This window comes from Xenopus laevis, chromosome 2L (assembly GCF_017654675.1).
Source record: "Xenopus laevis strain J_2021 chromosome 2L, Xenopus_laevis_v10.1, whole genome shotgun sequence".
NCBI classification, from domain to species: Eukaryota; Metazoa; Chordata; class Amphibia; order Anura; family Pipidae; genus Xenopus; species Xenopus laevis.
The window spans coordinates 90668337-90692626 of record NC_054373.1 but is presented as its reverse complement, the minus strand read 5'-3'; the positions used below and the strand labels follow the sequence as shown (position 1 = coordinate 90692626).

The 24290-nt window shown below is 39.0% G+C and overlaps 1 protein-coding gene and 1 long non-coding RNA gene across 12 annotated transcripts in view; one reads left to right on the top strand and one right to left on the bottom strand.

Annotated features, from left to right (window-relative positions):
• Positions 1-6720, bottom strand: part of adgrb2.L (adhesion G protein-coupled receptor B2 L homeolog) — a 251817-nt gene extending 245097 nt beyond the window's left edge. For 2 of the 4 annotated variants that reach the window (XM_018246749.2, XM_041582165.1), the window contains exon 1: positions 6065-6719. The gene's annotated coding sequence lies outside the window, so the exon portion shown is untranslated. Of the gene's footprint in view, positions 1-6064 lie in introns of all 4 variants that reach the window. The other 2 variants (XM_041582163.1, XM_041582164.1) reach the window with 2 other exon arrangements.
• The window catches only part of LOC121399998, a 53293-nt gene continuing 35116 nt past the window's right edge, over positions 6114-24290 (top strand). The window contains exons 1-2 of one of the 8 annotated variants that reach the window (XR_005965450.1): positions 6135-6184; positions 8242-8309. This is a non-coding gene — a long non-coding RNA (uncharacterized LOC121399998). Of the gene's footprint in view, positions 6185-6556; positions 6626-7208; positions 7347-8241; positions 8310-24290 lie in introns of those variants that run through there. The other 7 variants (XR_005965451.1, XR_005965457.1, XR_005965452.1 and 4 more) reach the window with 7 other exon arrangements.

The window sequence follows — 24290 nt, the reverse complement described above, 5'->3', positions numbered from 1 at the left end:
CGCAACACAAGTTCCCATTGGTGAGTGTAACTTGTTGCTATGCTTGTGCTTACATATATATAGGGGAAAAAACACTCCCTATTGTAAAATATAAGGACATTATAAGCTATATATCACTGAGGAGTGACTTATAATATCTTCATGTTTTTCAAAAGGGGTTCATTATTTTTTTATAAAACACACTTTTTAGTCTGTCATGTCACAGAAGTTATATCACTTATGTATGTATGTATATTTTTTTTGTATAGCGCTCCTTGACGGCAAAGAAGTGTACAGCAAAACAATAAATTAGTAGTAACAAACAAGGGGTCCCTGCAATAATAAGTAACAATAAGTGCATTATTAGAAATACAATTCATAATTACAATACAGATTAAGTGCTCAGTGTCAAGGAGACAAAAGGATGGAGGACCCTACCCTGTAGGTCTTACAGTCAAATGGGAGGGTAACTTACAGACACATTTCGGAGGGGTATTTAGTGCTGTAGGTTACAGTATGTGACAAGATCATATAAGTGCCAGCAGGTCCGGCCTTTCAGGTACACAGAGGCCCAATCAGCCCACACAGAGGCCCAAACAGCCCCCCCACCAGCCCACTAAATACTGACTTTCTATGGCACCTTATAGCAGCCCCTCTGGCATTTGCCAGAACCCACAGATTGCCATTCCGGGCCTGAGTGCCAGTTAAAGTGTTATCCATGTGCTCCCAGTGGTAGTCTTTGAGTTTAGTTCTAAAGACATTGAAGGAGGATTCTCTCCGGAGAGATCCAGGAATGACATTCCAAATATAAGGAGCAGCAAGACAGAAGGGTTTGATGCAGGAAACAGCAGTAGTAGTGGGGGTGCAACCAAGCAGTTGCTCTGAGAGGAGCGGAGGGTTAGGCCAGGAACATATACAGAAACAAGAGATGTAGTTAGGTGCCGAGGAATGCAGGGCTCTGAAGATTATGAGGAGGAGTTTATAAGTTATTCTTTGTCTTATAGGAACTCATGATAAGGACTTCAGCAGGGGAGGGGTCTGTACTCTCTTGAAAGTACGGAGGAGAATTCTGGCAGCAGTGTTTAATACAGATTGTAGAGGAGAGAGAGAGGAGTTAGGGAGACCAGTTAGTTGAAGGTTACAGTAATCTAGTCGGGATAGAATGAGCACATGCATGAGCGTTTTAGCTGTAGCAGGGAAACAAAGATTTTGGCAATACTGTGTAAGAAAAAGTGACAGGTTTTGACAGTGGTGTTAATATGATCAGAGAAGGAAAGAGAGGCGTCAAAGATTACCCCCAGACAGAGTTTTGAGTTGACAGGGTTAATGAGCATGCCATCAATAGACATAGTAAATACGGGAGTAGGACCAGGCTTAGGTGGAAAGATGATTTTTTAGTGGAGAGGACAAGAGAAGCTTGGAGACTTCAGACATTATTACCGGAGGAAAGGAATTAAGACATGCCGAAGGGGGCTTAGGAAGGAGGAGGGATTTGATTGCTGATGTACTCTACTTTGTCTTCAAAGAAATCAGCAAAGTCCTGATGACAGTGCGTCAGGCTGACCCATACTGTTGATGAGGGATGCAAAAGAGTATTGAATAAAGAAAACAATGAAATCAATAAACACTGCTTATAAGCATATCATTTACAGGATATGCATGGCTCTTTTGTAATATATAATTATTAGTACTATTTATTTGTTATTTAAAATATCATCCCTTCTGTGCGGTAACATAGATGCTACTGGAAACCACAAATGTAAAATCTACTAAAATCTCTGTACACTCTAGTTCCCCAGAATTGCTGCCAACATGAGCCAGGCCCATGCTGGGTTTTGCCAGGATGCTTATGGCAATGAACATTTTTTGATGAGCAATGAGTTTTTTGATTTTACCAAGCAGACCAAAAGCAATCTAGTACACATGGCTGTGGGACGATCTTCATATGGATGACCAATGCTAGGCTGATCTGCAAGTGAACCCAGCAAGTTTTAGCCTATGTAACAGGGAGCTGGAAAGACAACCCCCCTATTAAACTGGGACCTTTACGTAAGACACCAGCAGTATTTACAGTGGAGACTTTATTTTACTGTGTGGACTACAAGGAGCAAATGGTAGAGGCAGAGGTTAAAGATACCCTGTTGTTGAAGATGCCATACATTTTCAAGGCTCCTCCTAAAATCAACAACAAGCTTTTGCCTGGATGGGCCAACCTGGACATTTTTAGGTCAGTGACCTGTGTCCAACATGTCATGAACTGCTATGTCTTCATTATTGGGATTATTATTTGGCCTATGCTTCACTTTGGGTTTATGAGTGGATGTATGCCCTGTTGGATGGCTCACTCATTGACAAATTCATAATTAGGAGAAAATGGATACTGGCTGCCTGACCCATGATGACCTTGAAACCCGTAGTAAAGCTGGGGAGCCGGGACCCTGTGAATGAGGTTTTAGTTAGTGACTGCTATAATTTAAACCTGTCATAGTAAACTCCAGGGGCTAATGAAAAGCACTTGTCTCAAATGAGAATTGACAGGCTAGAGTCAGCTCCATGTGATACCTTGCCTAAAGTGAAGGAACATCATCAGTTGAAAAAGTGATTAAGTTATCTAGTTGAATCCATGAGAGACTTTCATTGCATGGAATTCAGACCACTAGCAGGCATCTCATTAATAACCTTAAACCTTCACAGGTCCCATCTCTTTGCCTGTATGTGTGCCTCAAATCCTATATGGATCTATTGTACTGCACATATATTAAATAAACATTTGGTTTATGGTTAAGAATCACTAGCACCCATCATTTGGTTTATCACAGTGTCTAAGTTGTGACAGCTACTTAAGGGACAAGGGTCACAAATGTAATGGTATTCAGCCAATGAGTAGCTGGATACAAGCCATACAGATAAAACAGGGCAACACAATTTAGACCCAATCCAGCTAACATAATCTTGGTACTTTTAGGGATTGCCCTCCTTTTTAGTGACAGTGTGAAGTGTGTCCTCATTCATGCAGAAAGGCTTATTCCAAAATTCTTGGTTCTTCTCAGAATCTCAGATAAAAAGGAGAACTAAAATCTACTGAAAACCCTAAATCCCCTTCAAACTGCACCAATGCATACACCCAACAGTGCCAAGATTGCAGTATCTGTTTCTAAAAGGCAGATTAGCTCAATGGGGCTCATAGGCATCATGTCATTCCACTTGATATTCTCTTCCTACTGATCTCTTGCCAGGAGAATGCACAGCTGGAAACATTCTACACCGGACTTTATCTGAGGATGCTTCAGGTCACTGATCAATTTTAAGCTCTGTAAGATTGTACCCACCAAGTCCACTGTGCTACTCTGCTTTTTAGGAAAAGGTATGGTGAATCGGTCATTATTGGGTCTGCAGTTGTGGAGGAGTTGGAGGCCTTTTTAAAAAGGCTTAAGTTCTTTTTTCATTTGGGTCCCACAAAAAATCTAAAGCAATTGGACTTACTGAAAAATCTTGAGAAGTTTTACCATAGTGGCTTTTTCTGTTCAATTTCAATTCTAGCATAAGTTTTCCACATACTAGTAACATTTGAGAAAAATAATTTTATGGTTGAGTGGCCCATTATTCTTTAATTAAGAATCCAATGCTCTTCTGGCATTTAATCACTATGTTCACTTTGTTGGTTAATGCTTTAACAAGAAGGGGTTTAAAAAAACATTTTTCCAATATTATTTTCATCAACTGAGGCATTAAGTACTAATACAGTAACAGCAATATATAAATGTTTTTGCTAGGAGTGTGGTAGTGTTGGACCCTATCAAATTCCATAGTCAAGACAGGCAATATGGCAGCTACAGAATCAAATATTCAGATAAAGAATTTGCGGTGTACCAAAGGAAACTAATATCCTTGTATAAAAAATGTGTATATAGTTATATATATATATAGATGTTAACCATATTTTACAAATTTTATTTTTACCCTTTATGGTACAACTTTAAAAGAACGCTCATTTTTATTTTGTTTTATTCCTTTAAAATATTCTTTCATTGGAATGGTATCCTTGTGTTTATAGTACAATTTTATAGAAAATGCACTTGTTTTCTTGTTCTACATCACGCCTATGTAAAGAAAAGTTTTAAAAAAAAAAAAAAGGTATGTTTTTCCTCTAGTGACAACTATACCACTTGGCCCCTTTTGTCATAGCATTAGTTGTAAAGTGTTTTTTTTTTTCATCAGGGAGATGGTTGATATCCCTTTTCTCTTTGATGTTGTGTTTGCTTAATGATAGCTGTATAATCAATCTAATTAGAGGTATGCCTTTCAGTAAACAAACTGTACTCCAATGGGAACATAAATGGTGGTGTTTTTCTCTACTGGTGATATGGGCATAACACGCTTACAGCCTCGTAGTCGTAGAATACTATGTACTGTATACCCAACAGTCAATGCTATCTAGAAACACATGCAACATCGAGAATGAAATAATATGTCATTCAGAATGCAAACTAAGCAAATGCAAGTTATTTGTATATCAAATGTAGGCATGGCTTTCACCTTAGTGAGTAGATGGAAATAAAATATGTGCCTAAATATTATATTAGGGTTGTATATAAAGAAGCACAGACAAAACATGGCAGATTTTACTAAAAATGGTACGTGTTCATGGCTGATTTTTAGTGGAATTAACACACAATTCATGATCTGCCTAAAAACTCTCTCTTGTGATTCTGTTTGTTATTGCTTTTATTTTCTGAAATTATGGCCATTTGAGGAGAAAAAATCTTGCTGGATATGAAATGGTTGAATTGTCCCATGCCAAAAAAGAAAATACATGCATCACCAGCTAATTACCCTTCTGTGACCTTATCCTAATGGTTCACTCTGCACTGTAACCAAAACGACTATCTTTTGTCTGCACCAATTACGTGAAAGTTTCTTTAGCAAAACATCAACCGAAATAGCTGGCTTTCTCTGCCACAGAATTTTACGTATGATGGTTGAAAGACCTAGGAGGGATAAAAGAATCCATTAATTATCTGTGTGCTTGTGGGGGGGGGAGACCTATAGCATCTCACAAGAAGCTTAAATGGAGAAAAGTCTCAAGCACTGGTTCATGCAAAGCTACAGGAATCAAACTGGTGAGTGAGAGGCAAATGGCACCCGGGTTCATTCCCAGAATTATCATGCCTTTAGTAAAGAGGGCAGAGATCAAATGGGAACAAAAACAACATCGCCCCATTCTTGTCTGCGTCTAGATGAAATGTTCCTAGAAGTAAACAAGTAGACAAAGAACAGACAGTAATATTAAACCCCAAAAACACAGACATGGAAAGACTGTAGTTCTTATAGGAAAAAAATAAAAGGTAGATAGCAATCTCTGCAGTGCTAAGAGTCCTAGGAATAGATAGATGTGTTCACAGCCTGCCTCAGACACACAGGAGCTAACAGTTAGAAAAAGGAATTACAGACTGGATAGAGTTCCTTGCATCAGGGATGTGCATAGAAAGCCAAGTGTTATCTGTTGGATTTTCCAGCTGAGAGAGGAAAAAAAAAAAAGAGAAGGAAAATCTGCATTCGCCTCACATTGAGAAGCGATTTAGTAAGAGGGACAGAGAGGAGAAAGGCATGCTGGAAATGTGAGGCAACACAACATGAAGTTCACCATTAAACAAGGAGCATGAGCAGCCCCAGTGACCAAGGGAGACAGAAAAACAACTGAGCCAGTGATAAGATGTGACAGTGCTCCAGACACAGCCTCACTGCCCTTACACATACAATACTAAGCAGCCACATTACTGGACTCGCTAGTACCACACACACAGCAACCAAATAACGACCAGAAACATCTCTCAGTAACCGAGTGCCATGCTCTGTGCTATTCTATTAGCCGAGGGGCCACGAACAGCAGCCCAGAATGTTCCCCACAGGGATGAGAGGGACGCGAGCCCTGTTGCTCGGATGAGCTCTATAGATAGACTGCAGATGGAATGGCAGAGCAACGTGTCGTGACCCTAACCATTGGGCATGTGCCATGCACCATCTCCAGCGCAGGCGAAGCAGAAATGTTTTTCCCCCAGACCGCGGCTGGCAGGACATGTCTCACCTGGTCGCGCTGTTAGCAGGACTTTATCAGGTGGGATGCTGTGTTCTGCCGCCTGGGATGTCCCATGATCTGGAGTGGCTCCCGCTCCTCTCCCGGTACAATGTTCCTCCGCGTCTCACTGTAAGTTTATTCCCGGGGAATCCGACAGCATCCGGCGGTGTGTGCGCTGCGTGTAGCGCTATAATTGTGTGTGTGTGTGTGTGTGTGGGCTGCTACATGGAAGGTGAGCGCCTGTGTGCAGGTAGCTCGTCTGTGTTTCTATTAGTCTCTCTCTACTGGCTCATCATACGGTGGCGATTGCGTGTGGCCGTGGGAAGGCACATGTACGGGCATAGGGTTTGAAGATGGCTCTGTGAATCCCAAATGTATGGATTCGATTAGTGTGAATATTTCATGAGCCTTCTTCTCTTATTCCCAGTGGCCAGTTCCGATCCGGAGAGCCTGTGCCAGTGCGCGTGTCAGTGCCCGCTGCTCAGTGGCAAAGTGCCATCCCCTGCTGTTTTGCTTCAGCTCCCGTGTATCTGCTGGCCGCCAGGATGAGGCCCGGGTGCCCGGCACTGTGTGGGTATCTGTTCTTCTTTTTCTATAGGAGCTCAGTCTATCGTCTCCTCCATCTCTCTGCTCTGCTCTCTCTCCTCCCTCCCCTCCTTCGCTCACACTCTCTCTTTGCCTCCTATCGGTCCCTCCTTCCTCTCTGGATCTCTCCCTCACTCCTCCATCTCCCTGGGTTTTTCTCCCATATAGTCTGTCTCACCTGATTTTCCTTGTTCCCTCCACGCCTGTCTCTCCTTGCTTCCCCACCTAAATATGTCTTTCAGTCTATAGTCTCACAGATACACCCCATTCTATTCTCAGGGCCACTATCAGACTGGGCCTCCTTATCCCTGTCACCCCCAAAATGTAATATGTAAAACAGCACTGTAAGTTACAGGAGACAATTAATGAATGACCTATGTACAGAGGCCCTAGATTTAAATGTTTTCTCTAAAGCCTCTCCCCCTGTCTGTCAGCTCTTTTACTTTCTCAGCCTCTGATCCCTGTAAATTCTCCACAACCATTTTTTAAGATGAAGCTCTGTCATGATCAGAGCTAGAGCAGGGATGTCAGAACTACAGCTTGCAGTATTCACAATCACAGGCTTGCTGGCTGTCTGTTGCAGGTCTCTGAAGTCTGCAGACTCTATCATTTGTTGAAGTGCAACTTCTAGAATTGCTGTATTGGCAAGAGCTGGAGGGCTGCAGGATGTCTATCTACACAACAGGCTTTCTCAGTCACTTGAGGGGTGAGCATTAGTGGAAAAGGGGAGATGTGTTGAAGCGCTGATCAAATATTTATTTCATTTTGTCTTTATGAAATGGCTTTGTAACCTGTCAACAGCAAATGGATGTAGTGTTTACATGGAAATAGTCTGCAAGCTGGTCCATTCTGGTTTGACATTTGGATGAATCTGATTTATTCACTAAATCAAGTCAGTGCTTCCTCAGTTTTCTACTGCTGTTTTCAAAGGGGATGTGAACCTTCCCTAAAACAAACTCTTTTGCACCCCCTAGCTCTCCAAAACACAGTTCTCCTAAACCTAATTACAGATGCAAGAGGATTCACCATAAAGAAACATCCTTACTAGTGCTTACATCAGTAATCCCATTGTTATTCATTAATTCATAATGACATTTATGCCTGCCAGTATTACTTCAGAAGGGTGGATATCTTAATGCTTAGGAGTCAAGGGCAGCAGTGTAGCACAGTGTTTAGCACAGCTGGGTTCCTAGGGTTTCTAGCAAAGCACTTATTTGCAAGGAGTGTGAACATTCTCCCTCTACTGAACCCTCTCTGGAATTTTACATCACTATATAAATAAAAGATAATTATAATATAGAATAGTTTCATACATTTGGGTCTAATTATATGAAACTACAAAGAGACAATCAGAGTACAGCAGACAGTATTATTATTATTGATTATTTTTTAGCATCAATTGAGCCGTTGGAAAAGTTTTATCATGCAGTGTTACTTTAAGGCTCTATCACTTCTGTTGAACTATAAGTCTCACTATGCTCAAACTTTTGCAAATATGTTGAATAATGTGGGAGCAGCATTTGGGTAACATTTCTTATGGAGGGTTTATGTCCTTTTTAATCCTTTACCTGCCAGTGAATTTGATTTTATATTGTTGGCAGCTAAAACATTCTGCAATAGTGGCGGTGGCCTTTGAAGTTGTCTCTCATCATCACTACCTCCTGTACAGGTGAGCTTTTAAAATGCACTCTGATATTTCTTAGTTCCTTTAAAGAAGAAGGAATGCTACAATCACCAGGGGGTGCCAAATTTTAGGCAGCCCAGGCCAGTGCTCCTGTTCACTTAAACCTGCACCACCCCAAGGTATTTCAGTACAGTGATCCCCAACCAGTAGCTCGTGAGCAACATGTTGCTCTCCAACCCCATGGATGTTGCTTTCCGGATCCAAAAGCAGGTGCTTATTTTTGACATTGCAAGTTTGGAAGCAAGTTTTAATTGCATAAAAAGTAAGTATAGTGCCAAGTAGAGTCTCCAGTAGGCTGCCAGTCCACATAGGGACTACCAAATAGCCAATCACAGCCCTTATTTGGCACCTCGAGGAACTTTTTCATGCTTGTGTTGCTCCCCAACTCTGTTTACAGTTGAATGTGGCTCGCAGGTTAAAAAGGTTGGGGACTGATGCAGTAGGAGGTCATTCACAGCAATCTTCTTCCACTTATTTCTTTGGGAGCAGGCAGGCGCAGGCATAGTAGAGTGAAAATGTTGGCTTTTTGTGTCCAAGTTACAATTTTCACTCTACTGTGTGCATGCGCCTGCCTGAACAGAACAATTAAAAACAGAAGCAACTGAAGAAGATGGCACCAATGAGCTTCTACAGAGATACCCAGGGCCAATGAAATTTTTAGTGAACAGGATCACTGGCCTGGGGTATTAGGCTAAGGGCACACTAGGCGATAGCGCCGCGATTTGACTCGCGGCGACTTTTCGCCGCGACTTTTAATCCGCAATCGCTGTGGAAACTTTGGCGCTGGCGTCTATGGGGAATCGCGACAAATCGCCAGCGTAAAAACACACGCGGCGATCTTTTTTCTATTGTCGCTCGAAATCGCCTAGCGAGGCGATTTCGAGCGACAATAGAAAAAAGATCGCCGCGTGTGTTTTTACGCTCGCGATTCCCCATAGACGCCAGCGCAAAAGTTTCCACAGCGATTGCGGATTAAAAGTCGCGGCGAAAAGTCGCCGCGAGTCAAATCGCGGCGCTATCGCCTAGTGTGCCCTTAGCCTTAGGGAAGGATTTTAGTCAATGGGGGGTTGCCTAAAATTTTGCCCCCCCCCAGTGATTATACCATTAATTCAGTGATGTAATTGTAGAGGATATCCCCCTCCCCAGCTGTACTTCTTTAAATATTCATGATAGCAGGTGGGGGTTTGGTGCAGGACAGGGGAGTAGCTTGTGTGCACCATGTCCCTCCAAAGATTGTTTGTAGGGGGCTGGCGCTCACTTGTTGTGCTGCTGCTTTAGTTCTCCTTTGAAGGGGAACTAAAGCCTAACTAAAGAAGTAGACTAGAAATGTTGTACATTATGTTTTGGGCATCTATACCAGCACAAGGCAATCACAGCCCTTTTGCAGGGAAGATCTGATGCCCCAGTAGCTTCCCATCTTCTCTTCTGCTGATTCACTGCACGTGGTCTGTGCTGCTTTCAGTTACTGCCATACTCACAATATACAGTACACATAGAATATACATGTCACAATATAAGGCTGATTAGTCATTAAAACAGATAATTGCAACTTGCACCAGAATTGTAATAATCAGCCTTGTAGCATCAGCTTATATTACAGACCAAACTCATTTTCTGCTTGTAAATTTGTGACAAACCCTAAGCTTAGCTTCTCAACAGCGGCTCAGAGCCAACTGAGCATGTGAGTGTCGCAGACAGAAGATGGCGAACCCATGTGACAAATTTGAAGTCCTGGATCATTGCTGCTATTGAAAAGCTGAAACTTTAGGCTGGTGCAATAAGTTCAGTATGTAAAATATGTCATGTTTAGCCATATTCATTTTTAGGGTTTAGTTCTCCTTTAAATATCCATTTCCATTGGCCAAACCAGAGTACTGGCTAGGCTAATAGGACCAAATCTACCATCTAAACACATGTGTTATCTGGCTTTGTGGAAAAGTGTATCTGTTTTCCAAGTACACATTTACACAAATTACCGTACCCATATACAAAGCTGCAATAATCACTATTTTAATGTGGCATTTATAACACCAAAACCATTAATTACCAATATAAGGCATAAAACACGTCTGCTGTGGTTGATGGACACTATAAACAACATTTCAAGGAAAGGGTAATTAACTACACATACCACACTATTAGGGTGCAGCTTTTATTTTGTCTCTGAATCACAGAAGAAAATCTGTTCTCAATACAGAAGGTTAACCGTCAAAGCAGACCCAATATTTTATAGCAAGCAGGATGAATAAGTATGGTGTGTTTTTTTCTGCCTGCCGCCAGAGTTTGCAGGATTTTATATTAAACATGTATGAGTTGGTTTCACAGGGCAAATGGCAAGTTTGCTGTGCTCTAGAATTGTTTGGCTTTTTTAGTGACGTGCATGGGCCAGGCGTCTTTATTCTGAACTCTCAGTGAGATTTATTTAGGGTTATTATTTTGCTACAGGAAGCCAAAGCAAGCTGGTAGCGCTTCATATATTGAAACAAATTCATGCAGTGTCAGGGTTTTACATTTGTTTACGATCTGCTGCTCCTACAGGAGGATTCTGCGATAAAAACCGACAGTCTCTCCAGCGACAGGTGACAACGTCACATTAGCAAGATGAATAATGTGTCACGTTTGTTTCCCAAACTGTTACACTGACATGACATTTCACTGCATTAGGGTAACAATATTATCTCAGCAATGAGATCCTGCGGGGGTCATGCCTCATTATGTTTCTTAGATGTAAATAGGTAGTCTCTGAGCTCTGGCGCAAGTGAAATGGTGCAGCTGAAATATCTGGCCAGGTATGATTCTGCAGAGGTGATGAGTTCAGTTGTTTTTTTTATATCCAGCAGAAATGGGGTTTTATCTTGTATATTCAGACACAGGTGTGCTCTAATTCAACACAGGACCTCTGGAATAGGGGATAATACTGTAAGCATTGAAGGCCAGGAAGTTGGTGTAAAATTATCAATGTCATATGAAGTCTGCACCAAAGTATGATACATCAGCATGAAACTATGGTTGGTGTCACATACCATTAAATTACCTCTTATTATCATCTACCTGCTGTTGCCACTATGCCATTCTCAGCTCTTGCATGTGCAGAATAACACAATGTCATTGTAAAGAACCACTGACTCTCATTTTGTACTCATCTCTAAGGATTTCATGCTAAAGGGCAGTTCTATTGGTACTATTTCAGCCCTCAGCACAATGAAATATTCAATATTGCCTGCTTCCCCCAGTTACAGTTAATACAATAGGACTCTTGATATGGAGAAACTGATTTGTGTATATGCAAAGGCGGGTTGAGTTTTATCACTGACATATGTCACTGAACTTTGTGTGAACAACTGAAATCACGTTTGCTGATCTAAAATCAGCTTTTATACTGACAAACCCTTAGATGTCTGAATGTCATTTGGGAATTCTAGTAAGCATAGCTCTAGCAGTGTGCTGTCATACTTGGTACACATTGTGTGTCACATTCCCATGAAAATGCATACATTTTTAAAATTTCTGCATAGAAAATACAGTGTGTTTAAAGAGAGGTGACTCTGATTCTTCTCTCCCTATATTAAATTAGAAAACACTAATTCAGTCATTTTTTTATTTGGCTTTAGGGTAAAACCTTAAGTTGCTTCTAAGGAGAAGAAAACATTGGCCCTCTGGGATCATTATTTTTGGTACTATTGGATCAGGAGCGGGGCCTCCATCAGTAATCATGGGGCCCCATACTACTAAGTTAGCAGGGGCTTCCCCCAATTGGTAGCCCTATGAAAAAGATTGTTGTGCAGGCATGGCCATTCCCCATTATGGCAAAACCCTGCCCACAATCCACCCACCCCTTGCACATATGCCTACCCTTTGCCACCACAACTACTACACCAAACTGCAATTTCTGCCATGCGATTCTTTACTGGAGCAACCCTTGCACTCTTATAAGAATGTACGGTTTAAGGGTTGAAATGCTCCAGAAGTGGAATTTGAACTTCTGATTGGTTGTGGCACAGTGGCTGGGAAGTCTCTGATTTGAAGGTAAATCATTCTCAATGCTTTTGAGACAGAGTAAAAGTGGGTAATAACTGGGGCTATGTTTACTGAGGTTGGAAATGTCAGTACAGGTGTAAACATTGATGCAAAAAGAGAGGTTCTGTGAGTGAGCTCTCTGTTTAGGAAGTGGGGACATGGAAGTAGTAGTGGGGTGCAATTGAGAGCTGAGGGAGAGAAAAAAGAAAAGCCAGTGACCAAACTACTTTCATTATTTTGCTATAAAAGTGTCTGAGGCACAATGCAATGCAAAGCTTTCTGAAATTTTCAGTGGTGATAGGAGAAAACACATATGAGGGATTTCATGAACCTGTTAATGAAGTATTTTATAAAACTTCTCATTGAGAAAGTCATTATATTTGTAGCCAAAAATACAGTACCTTCAAGTGGATTTTTTTAAATAATACAAACATTATTTTTATGTGTGTTTTTACAATGTTATTACATCTCCCAATCCTTTATATATTGTAAGAATCTCCTGTGTGTGATTATCACTCTTCATTCCCAGTGTGGTTTCTATAAAGGTTTATTTGCAACATTTAGCCGTGGTCTCCTTACCTTCCAGCTTTTAAGAATGAATCAATTAGCCAAATAAAATAGATTGAGTGCATTAGCACACCTATCCTGGGAAATAACCAACATATATTATTTTACTACAGTCTTCAACATTGGCAGACTTGGAGGCCACAGAAATCTAAGCTAGATGCCAGATTTTGGGTGTGGTTAAGGGTATTGCAGAACATTCATCATATTGTAAAATTACAAATCAGTTGCAATCTAGCTGTTTCTCTATTTCCTACTTATTTTTAAACTTTAATTAATGGAGGTTACCAAAATAACAAATTATGTCTCTGTAGACCAGTCTGATGTTGAACTGTATATATGAAATAATGGCATTCTGGATGACAAGTCCCATACCTGTTATACAACAAAACAAAAAAACGTACTGTCAATGAGCTCCTTATGAAAACGGACAGACACTTGATTAAAAAATGTATTCGATTAAATAACCCCTGTTGTCAGGGCACCCAAGGCTTTGCATAACTATAGAATAACACTTTACTGTGCTAGTCCTTTTAATCTGATCCTTTCATAGCAATTCTTACACCAGATGATTAATAGAGTCTGCTATTGTGTATGTTGCAGGTGCAGCTAATTTATCCATGTTAAAGCTTCTGTTTTACTCATGTATGTTTGTTCTACTTGCATAAAGTATAGAACAGACTCAGTGTGACATATGGCCAAAAGTAGAATATTGGCAGATTTGTAACCAATTCATTATTTTGCTTGCAACAGCATTGCTCCAGTTACCCCTGTTGTACAGCAGCTATGAAGGAGGTTTGATTTAAATCAACTATTAGAAATATTTCCAAGCATAGGGTAGGTAAAATCAACTTTTTTTAATTCCAGCTCAGCAATTTTTTTTTTCATATTCTCTTCAGTGGTACCAACGCACAAAAGGCTGAGAACTGGCCCTTGCCCTCCGTACTTTTGATGTGGCCATATCGGTACGCATATACAACCTTATGTTTTGTGAAGGGTTCTGCCAATGCTTTTCATGGTGCACAGTTAAAAGACAGCCATAAGTATACAAATGTTTGGTGATATCTATCACCAAACACAGTGTGTAAGTTTCGTTTTGCAGAATGATACTCTATTCAAACATTATTATGTAGGTGTTTGTGATAGAAATCATCCTCTCTAGTGGGAATCTGGTCTTGAAGCGATAAGAGACAGTTTTATTAATTTCTGAAGATATCATTCACTGATGTTGTGGGCTAGCAGGCTTGAACTATGGATTAAATACTGGAGGGTAATGGTTGTTGTAGTGAAGTTATGGTGTGTCTGCTGGAAACTTTACACTCTCTGTATTACAGGGAAACTATATTTTTATTGTATTTTATTGCTTCCTTATATCCTGAGTTTCAGCCCCCCTTTGTGCAACTAAAAATGTGAAATTTTAGTTATTTTCTTCATGCATTAACAAGACCAGGGCATGATCAGAGCAGTCTAATGTTCCAATTTTCTTGTATTGCATGATATAATAACAAATCTATCCTTTGATGTGTGGATTAGAAAAAGAAGTGTAGTCTCTTGTAACATCGTAATTATTAAATCTATTGTTTGATATTGAGTGTATTTGTTTTATGTAGTCTGTTAATTTGAATATATGTTGTGTCTATTGTGGGGGTCTGGTGGCTCGTTTAACCCTTTCACTGCCTGCCAATTTGGTCAAATTTTTATTGCCAGTTTTTGAACATTAAGGGGCCGATTCATTAACTTCGAGTGAAGGATTCAAAGTAAAAAAAACTTCGAATTTCGAAGTGTTTTTTGGCTACTTCGACCATCAAATGGGCTACTTCGACCTTCGACTACGACTTCGACTTCGAATCGAAGGATTCGAACTAAAAATCGTTCGACTATTCCACCATTCGATAGTCGAAGTACTGTCTCTTTAAGAAAAAACTTTGACCCCATAGTTCGCTACCTAAAAGCTACCGAACCCAATGTTAGCCTATGGGGAAGGTCCCCATAGGCTTGGCTAAGTTTTTAAGGTCGAAGGATAATCCTTCGATCGTTGGATTGAAATCCTTCCAATCGTTCGATTCGAAGGATTTAATCGTTCGATCAAACAATTATTCCTTCGATCGTACGATTGCAGTATTTGCGCAAAATCCGTAGAACTTCGAGATTCGAAGTCGAAGGATTTTCATTCCCAGTCGAATATCGAAGGTTAATTAACCCTCGATATTTGACCCTTGATGAATTTGCCCCTTAGTGCTCTTTCACTTTAAGGACCTTTCCTGGAGGGGACTTAAGGTTTACCCAGGATTTGCAAGAATATATGCAAGAATATTTTGATGTAATTTCACTTCTGTAATAAGTTACAAGATTCCAACTTTCAAAAAAATTTAAAAAATCATATATTCCATAATATAAACAGATATAGTAGAAACTGATTTGGAAAGGCCAGTGTCTCCAGAACACACCAATACCAATTATGTATAGCGTGAAGGGGATTTTTGATATGTATAGGTGAAAAACTCCCAGCAGGATACTACCACATTTTCAAAGCTCCGGAAACCGGAATACTTCTCATTTCAAGGCCAAAAACTCCACTACTAATGAGTTTACCCTAAAAATCTAAACATTTTGGAAAAACAGATTCTTCCGAATACGAAATACAGTAAGTAAATATGTCTTTCTATTCCAAACTACTCAGCAACAAAGCTTTCCTAAAGTTACCAGTTTTTATAAAATTTTCTGACATTTTTGAAAAATGACCTCAAAGCTTCCACTTGTGCAGTTATGAAGGCTAAAGCTACAAAAAAGTGTGGTAACTCCAAAAAGTCATATATTTTTGGAAAGTACACATTCCCCCAAATCCAAAACAGGTAAATATGGTTTTCTAACAAACAGTTTGATATGTGCTTCCGTTTAAGAAATAAAAATAAATACACCAACTTTCAGTATCCCCCAATTGTCCCAAAGTTTCCCTATAGTCCACCAAGGTCCGGAGCCGAAGATGGTAACCCAGAAACCGCTTCCACAACTGGCGATCGCTTCTAAACCTTAAAACACAGAGGAAACAAAAACCGCACCAATGTGAAAAACTTCCAAAGCCGGTATCAAGGCCCTGCTCTGGTTACTACTCACAGGATTTCCCGGACACGGCTTGCACACAAGAACAGATCTGCGGTGAGGTAAGTCTCAGCTTGTCCTCCTATGCGATGCCGCTAGTATACTTCACAATTTCACGGTCCTGTGCGCTCGCTATCTCTGCGATTCTGTTCCTGAGCGTTCAAGTTGATTTGTATCCCACAGTCTTGGCGTCCTCTCATACACTTCCCAGGTCAGTCAGGGTCAGGCACTCACGGATTGATCAAAGGATTGGGAATGCCTTGTGCTGGGAGATTATGTAAGCAACGAAGGGATACTCAAATAGTTGAAGGTAATTTATTTAGAACATAATAATCACTTACACTTAAGAATACTCTGCCTAACGCGTTTCGTGAATCAATCACTTCATCAGAGGCTAAAATTTACTCTACTCGGTCGCTCCTTTATGACCTACCTAATTGGCATAATTGGTTACCTCCTTTCACCTGCAAACGAATTTCGTTCAGGGAGAGGGTAAAACAGAAACATATATTTTCAATAATACATTTAAAAATTTAAATACAGTTTACATAGTTAAAATGCAGATTTTCAGATAAAACTTTTATAAATATTAATAACAATTCACTCAAATAAAACAATTTATATCGAGATCTATGTTTAAACCCATTGGTTGTAGTGTTTTTAAGGATATTATCCATCTAGTTTCTTCCTGTGATATAATTTGAGTATTGTCACCACCTCTCCAAGATTTTTTCTTATGTGCAATTCCCATAAATTTTAATTCACTAGGGTCACTGTTGTGATGTAGGGAGAAATGTTCTGATACACTATGTGTTTTTAATCCTTTTTTTATATTTCTGATGTGTTCCGCTATTCTTAACTTTAGTTTCCTGGTAGTTCTTCCAACATATTGTTTTTTGCACGGGCATTCCAATAAATATACAACATTAACTTGTGTTCAACAGATCCACGGTGTTCATATTAACTTGTGTTCAACAGATCCATGGTGTTCATATTTATGATGTTTTATGCTGATATGTTACAAAATTTGGGGCATATAATGGGGTAAAATGCAATGTTTGTGATGATTGCCAGGAATTTCCTAAAAACCACTACGTTCAGCATGGCTTTGTAGCTTGGTAGATAGCAGTAGAAAGATGTATTTACCCATTTTAGAATTGTCATAATGTGTATTTTGCTAAAATATATGGTTTTCTAGGTTACCAGTACTGTAAGTGGGTCTTATGAGTGTTTTCTTTCAGAACATATATGGTGTTGGGGGGTCAATATATCTTTTTGGGTTCTTACCGTGCAAAATAGGCAGCACATGTGTGGATAATTCAGTAGCTAACTTACCATCTGGGAAAATCTAAATGCACTAACTTAATTTGGGAGTCTCTAAATGCTTTAGATACTTTAGTAATCCTATGCACAATGGGCATCAAACTGTTCAGTGGACCCCTGGCATTCATATTTATGATATTATCTCTCAGTGCCTAATGCTATGGGGGAGATAAGATACTAGAAAGTGGAAGCTTTGAGGTGATTTTCAGCTATTTCAGCAAAACCAACAAATTTTTGAAAGTATGGCGACTCAGTAGTTTGGAGTAGAAAGACGTGGTTATCCTTTTTGGATTTGGCTGAATGTGTACTTTTTAAGAATATATGTTTTTTTTTGTGTTTTTACCCCTCATAAAATGCAGTAAGTGTAATGATTATTCAGTAGCTGAAGTGACTTCCGTGACAAGTTGTATGCACTAACTTCATTTTGGGGTCTCTGAACTCCAGATACTTTGTGCTCGATGGGCATCAAACTGTTCAGTGGACACCTCGCATTCATATTTAGGATGTTTTTTTCTTGGTACCTAATGCTATATGGGAGATATGAACTTGCAAACTGAACATTTTGAGGTGATTTTTCAGAATTTTCATAAATTATTTTAGAAACCACTTAGTTCAGAAAAACTTTGATGTTTGGTAATTAGGAGCAGAAAGACATGGTTACCGATTTTGGATTCAAAAGAATCTGTACTTTTCCTGGGGTAAACCTACTGTTCCAGGATATATTTGCTTTAGAATCCAAAGTACGCCATATTCTACCGTAGTGCTTTGAAATTCGGTAGTTGATCTATAGAAGTCAGAAATCTTCATAAAATTATACATATCTGGTATTGCTATCTGGTATATCTCGAGACACATCAGGCTTTCCAGATCAGTTGAAGTTTTTGTGCAAAAAATTAAATGTCTTTCTGGCATAAAATATGTTGTGAAAAATTGCATTTGTATGCATTTAGAGATCTAAATCTTGTTCCAGAAGTGGAAATACACAAAATCTCAGACTTAGAAAGCTCAGGTTCTCCTGAAAAAAAAAACAATGTTTAGGTTTCCTATGTAAAATGAACCCTCGCCACCTTGGAAATGAGAGAGCACATAATGTTTTAAAACATCTGGCACTGTGTGCAAATTAATGTGAAATTCTGCTGGCACTTAAAGGGTTAAAAAGTAACATCCAGGAATTGAGCAAATGATGCTTTCAATAGTAAATGTTTTTACAAATAGCTTTAAAAGCACTGAAAATTGTTAATAGATGTATATTGGAAAGTTTCTTAGAATTGTGTTTTCTTTTAGTAGGCTCATTTATGGCGTGTTGACTTGCACTTTAAGGGGCACATTTACCTAGGATCAAATATTGAATAGTCGAACGATTTTTAGTTCGAATCATTCGATTCGAAGTCGAAGGTCGTAGTAGCCCATTCGATGGTCGACGTAGCCAAAAAAACCATTCGAAATTAGAACTATTTTTCCTCTATTCCTTCACTCGAGCTAAGTAAATGGGCCCCTAGGGGAAAAATGTACCTAGGGTCGAATATCGAGGGTTAATTAACCCTCGATATTCGACTGCCAAATTGAAATCCTTCGACTTCGAATATCGAATATTTAGCGCAATTCGTTCGATTGATTTTAATCCATCAATCGAACAAAATTCCTTTGATCAAAAAAAGCTTAGAAAGCCTATGGGGACCTTCCCTATAAGCTAACATTGGCCTCGGTAGGTTTTCGGTGGCAAACTAGGGGGTCGAAGTTTTTTTTAAAGAGACAGTACTTCGACTATCGAATGGTCGAATAGTCGAACGATTTTTAGTTCCAATCGTTCGAGTCTAAGTCGTAGGTCGAAGTAGCCCATTCGATGGTAGCCAAAAAAAACATTCGATATTCGAACTATTTTTCCTCTATTCCTTCACTCGAGCTAAGTAAATGGGCCCCTAGGTCTCTCTTTTGATTTTCTGTATTTGTCTTTGGAGGAATTGAAAAAAGGCTATATGGCACAGGTTAAATAATTATACTATTATGTCCTACAGAGCTTATCTGCTATCTGCTGTGTAACTTGAGCCTTTTCTACTTTGAATGGCTGCCCCCATTGCTACACAGCAGCATATTTATATAAACAATAGTAGTGTTTTTATAGAAAACACAGCAGTTTTACCAATGCAGGGCAACACTGCATTATATTTTTATTACTTTAAAACACTTTTATTTGTTGATGTTACTGTTCCTTTAATACTCAATGTTGGAGCATTGCCCTGGCTACTTTTGGGATGGTTTTTATTGTTGTGGCTCAATTCCTGTGGCTATTAGCTTCACTGGTAATCCCTATTTACAATTTTTTTTTCTCTCAAGACCACTAACTTCCTTTTATTAGTTGTAGAGGCATATAAATCAACAAATAATTTTATTTAGTTGCAGAGGGTTGAGCCAGCTTTTTTGAAAGCTGCATTATCTTTTCCTTAGTGTAAAATGCACATGTTATTAAAAAAAAGCCTGAAGAGTAAGAAGGCTTTGGTAGTCGGGGTCTTCTAACAGTAAGTCATCTCTACAGGCTTCTAGAGGCATTGTTAAACAGTTTTGTGATGTATTGCATTAACTCTTGCACAGGAATTCTCTGTAAAAAAGAAAAAGGCGGCACTCCGTATAAAAGGATTGTGGTTTATTGCAACAGATCACAACATACTAGGAGTGAGTTTGGAGCGGCCTTATTCCTTTCTAACTCTTGCACAAGGACCCGCTGTATTCTCAAAATATTCCTGCTGGAGTGTCTTCTAAGTCCACAATATTTGCTTAGAAGTTTTTTATTTCTTCCTGTATTGCAGTGGTCAACCAACCAGTGGCTCCTGGCCAATGTGTTGCTCACCAACCCCTTATTTTTGAATTCCTGGCTTGGTTTTGGTTGCATTAAAAGCAGATTTACAGCCAAACAAAGCTTCCTGTAGGCAGTCAGTTCATATAGAGGCTACTAAATAACCAATCAATGCCCTTGTTATGCTTCATAGTCCTTGTTGCTACCCAACATTTGAATGTGGCTCACGGATAAAAAAAGGTTTGGGACCCCTGCTCTAGTGTGTTTTGTTCATTTACCAAATTTTTGAGTTCACTATTAATTCTCCCATTTTGTTTTTACATCCGTAGTACACAGTAGCACAGTAACACACAGTAACACAGTAAGTTAGGTTAAAAAAGACACATATCCATAAAGTTCAACCTTTCATGTCTGTATAATAACCTGCCTAAATGCTAGTTGACCCAGAGGAAGGCTGGCTGTGCAAAATAAAAAATGTTTTCTGTAGAGTTAGTTAGCCAAACATGTAATGTATAAAGGCTGGAGTGACTGGATCTGTAACATAATAGCCAGAACATTACTTCCTGCTAGGGGAAGGCGAATTTTCTTCGCCTTGTTTCGCCACAGAAATGACGCCCATAGACTTGTATGGCGGCGTGCGTCAAAAAAAACTTTAATGGCCATCGGCGATATTTCGCTGGCGCCAAATTTTTGGCAAAACAAATGGGTCAAATTCATCCATCCCTACTTCCTGCATTACAGCTCTCTTGGTTTCAACTGATGCAGAACTCTCTGAAACAGTTATGTCCCATGTGGCCCCCCTTCAAGTCGCTGACTAACTCAGAGTTAGAGAGTTGAGAAAGCAGGAAGTAGTGTTCTGTTCTACTATATTAGACACCCAGTCACTCCAGCCTTTATACATTACATTTTTGGCTAACTAACTATATTAGAAACATTTTTTATTTTGCACAGCCTATCTATTTACCCAGGTGTTATTTTTACACTGAACTGTTCCTTTAAAGCTAGTATGCTAGCTCTGATTGGTCTTTGTACTTTAGTGAGCATAATTTAAATATTTGGTTGTAGTAAAGCAAGATAATTTCATAATTTTTTGTTCTGATTCTTCTCTATCTTGGATCAATATCCACTTATCTTCTGGAGCAAAATGTGCTATAATCTTCTGTGGGGACCTTTTTACTCTTTGCCCATACTCAAGGTAAGGCTTTGTTCTCCTACTTATTTGGCTTTTTTTTAGGCAGTTGGTAGGGTTTTCTCAATGGCTTGATGATTTCCTCACTATGGAGCTTATGGGGATAAGGTTTCTTGTTGCTTCAAGCATCATACTCTTCCCTTCAGAAAGGATTATTTTCTTAAGATAAAACACCTTATGAGCCCAGTATGAAATACAGGATGAATTCTTGTAAATGTTTTGCAATAATTAAAATGAAAAATGGAATACGTGCAGGTATTTTGACTTGTTGTTTCAGAACTGTAGGCGCCCAAAACAAATCATGTGGTGCCTTTTGCTGGTTATATGAACAGTGCCCCTTCATCTCCCCTGAAACGTGTGTCAGTACAGAGTTTTTTTTTATATTTTTGTATTTGTTTGCTAACATCTGATACAACCATGGTATTGTTTAGTCCATCACATGCTAAAAATACTAGTATTCCATAAATATACAAAATATTAATTATTTAGAAAGAGACATTGTGTTTCAGTATTACTTTCATGTTTTAAAGGGGTTTTTTATTTTTCTTGCCTAAAGACATAAGGGTCACGGTGCAAAGTGCAAAAAACACAACCGCAAACCATCGTTTTTTATTTTTTTTTGCACTTTTGAGCTCTAGAATACAGAGTTGGCTGTATTAGGCAGTACTGTATTTGTGAGGGTCAGACTGTGGGGTGGCTAATTGTCATCTACCTTATGAGGTTGTAGCTTTCTTTTTAATTAGTTATATGGTATTCAGTATCACTGCCAGTGTGTGGTTTTATCCTCGAACAACTTCTAAAATAACTTTTTGTAAAACAAAGGCAGTTTTTTACTTAGTTGCATCGTTAATTTGGGTTGAAAAAAGACAAAATTCCATCAAGTTCAACCCCTCCAACGAACCCCAGTGCACATATATACAAATACTTAAACCTATCTTGTACAGACCTATCTATATACTAGGTTGCTTAGCAACCTCTTTTAACTATTCTTGCTTTTAGACAATCATTCATCTCATAGAATATCAAAGTTTGGCTGGCACAAACTGAACCACATCAGTCAAAAAAACACATTAAAAAGTATATTTTATTTAGGGTAGCAACATTCCCAATACATCAGAAAATACAGATTTGAATCTCATTGTCAGGCAAACAAAGGTCCTCATTCACACATCACTTTCACCTAAAAATTTGTTTTAGGAAGTATATTTTTACCACATTTTTAACATCAGATTGTGGACATCAGATCATAGCCCTTGCAGTTAAAGAAATGAAAAAAAGGAAGTAAATTCTTCTAATTCATAAATGTAAAGTGAATCAGTTTGTAGAAACCTATAACTCAAGTCTCCTACACCACTCCTTGGGTCTGACAGTTTATAAACTCATGAGATTAATACCTTTCTAGTTCACTGGGTATACAAACTCCTTTGTTTACACATGAACTTAAACAATTTACATTTGCCGCAGGGGTAGTTCCTTTTATGCTCTATGCAGGACGTGGTATGAACACAACAGGGCAACTCTTTACACCTTAATGTGCTGGCTAAAATGTTTTGACATATGCCCTTTATAAGAGCCAAACCCAAAACATTGCAATTGACACACTGAACTTGCAAGGGTTGTATCTTCATCCATGCTGTACCAGTGCTTGTTTCTTTTAGGAAATATATGATGTCTAAGGCAATGGGATTCCTAAACCTAAGGTAGTCTACATCGATTTTTGGATTTTCATTAGATTTTTCTTTCAAGCATTTCTCCCTATTCGAGTCTGCCCAATAACGGCACGTTAGTTTGTTATATGACAGTTAATGCAGAATTTTTCTTCCATTCAATTCAGATTTCATTATGTTAGCCATTCTAGGTATAGAAATCTTAAAATACTACAGAAATGGTGGCTGAAATGCTGCTCAGTGGTGCTGCTTTGTGATTCAACATAAAGCTAGCAGATGCAGGAGGCATGGCCCATAAACCGCTAAGGGTATTTTGTAACGTTGGAGACAAAAATTATTGGTGTTAAGTTTCTTTTGTAGATAAAAAGTGATTTGATTGAGTTTTTTTAGTGGATGTGAGATCATAGGATTTTGGGCCTAGATAGCTGGCCAGTGATATATGTCTGTAAATGTCTTTATGCATATACATTTATAAAGGGCCTTTTCATCTTTAAATTAACTTTAATATCACATAGAGAATAATATTCTGAGACAATTTTTTGTGGTTTTTCAGTTAATTAGCTAGCTCCCCAGTTGCTAGGGTCCAACTTACCCTAGAAACCATTCATTGATTGAGAGACTAGAATATGAATAGGCTAGGCCCTGAGTAGAAATATAGCCTTGTAGCCTGTAGCCTTACAGAGCATTATTTATAGATGCGGTGACCCCCATTTGAAAAATGGAAAAAGAAGGTAGCAAATAATTTAAAAACTATAAAAAAAGAAAAAATGAAGACCAATTAAAAGGTTGCTCAAAATTTGCCATTCAGGTATACTATACCATCAGAATACTTAACCAACAGAATATTAGCATATTATGTGGCCTATTATTACCAAACTGCCTTGAGCCACCATTTGTGGCTCAGAGATCACCTCACTAGAAATAATGCAGCTCTTTTTGTAACAGGAAGAAGTGTGGGACAGAACTTTGTTTGTTAATTGGCTCATGTGACCTAAGACATATGTGTGCCCTTGGTTTCTTTGTGTGCACAGGGAATTGTATGCTCTCAGGGGGCGAACCTTAGTTCTGTTTAGGATTACCCAATAGCACATAATACTAGAATGGTATATTTTTATGAAAATGGTTTATTCAGATGAAGTTGTTTTATGCAATACAGTATATTTTTAATACAGACCTACATTGTATATCATTGGATATAATGAACCACATCTTTAAAATAGGCAGAGGTATAAACAGCACTTAGGGCTCTTACTCATGAGAGGTTGTAGCTGCACTCCCCTGCGTTCCGTTTTTCTACATTCAGCCGCATGGGAGCG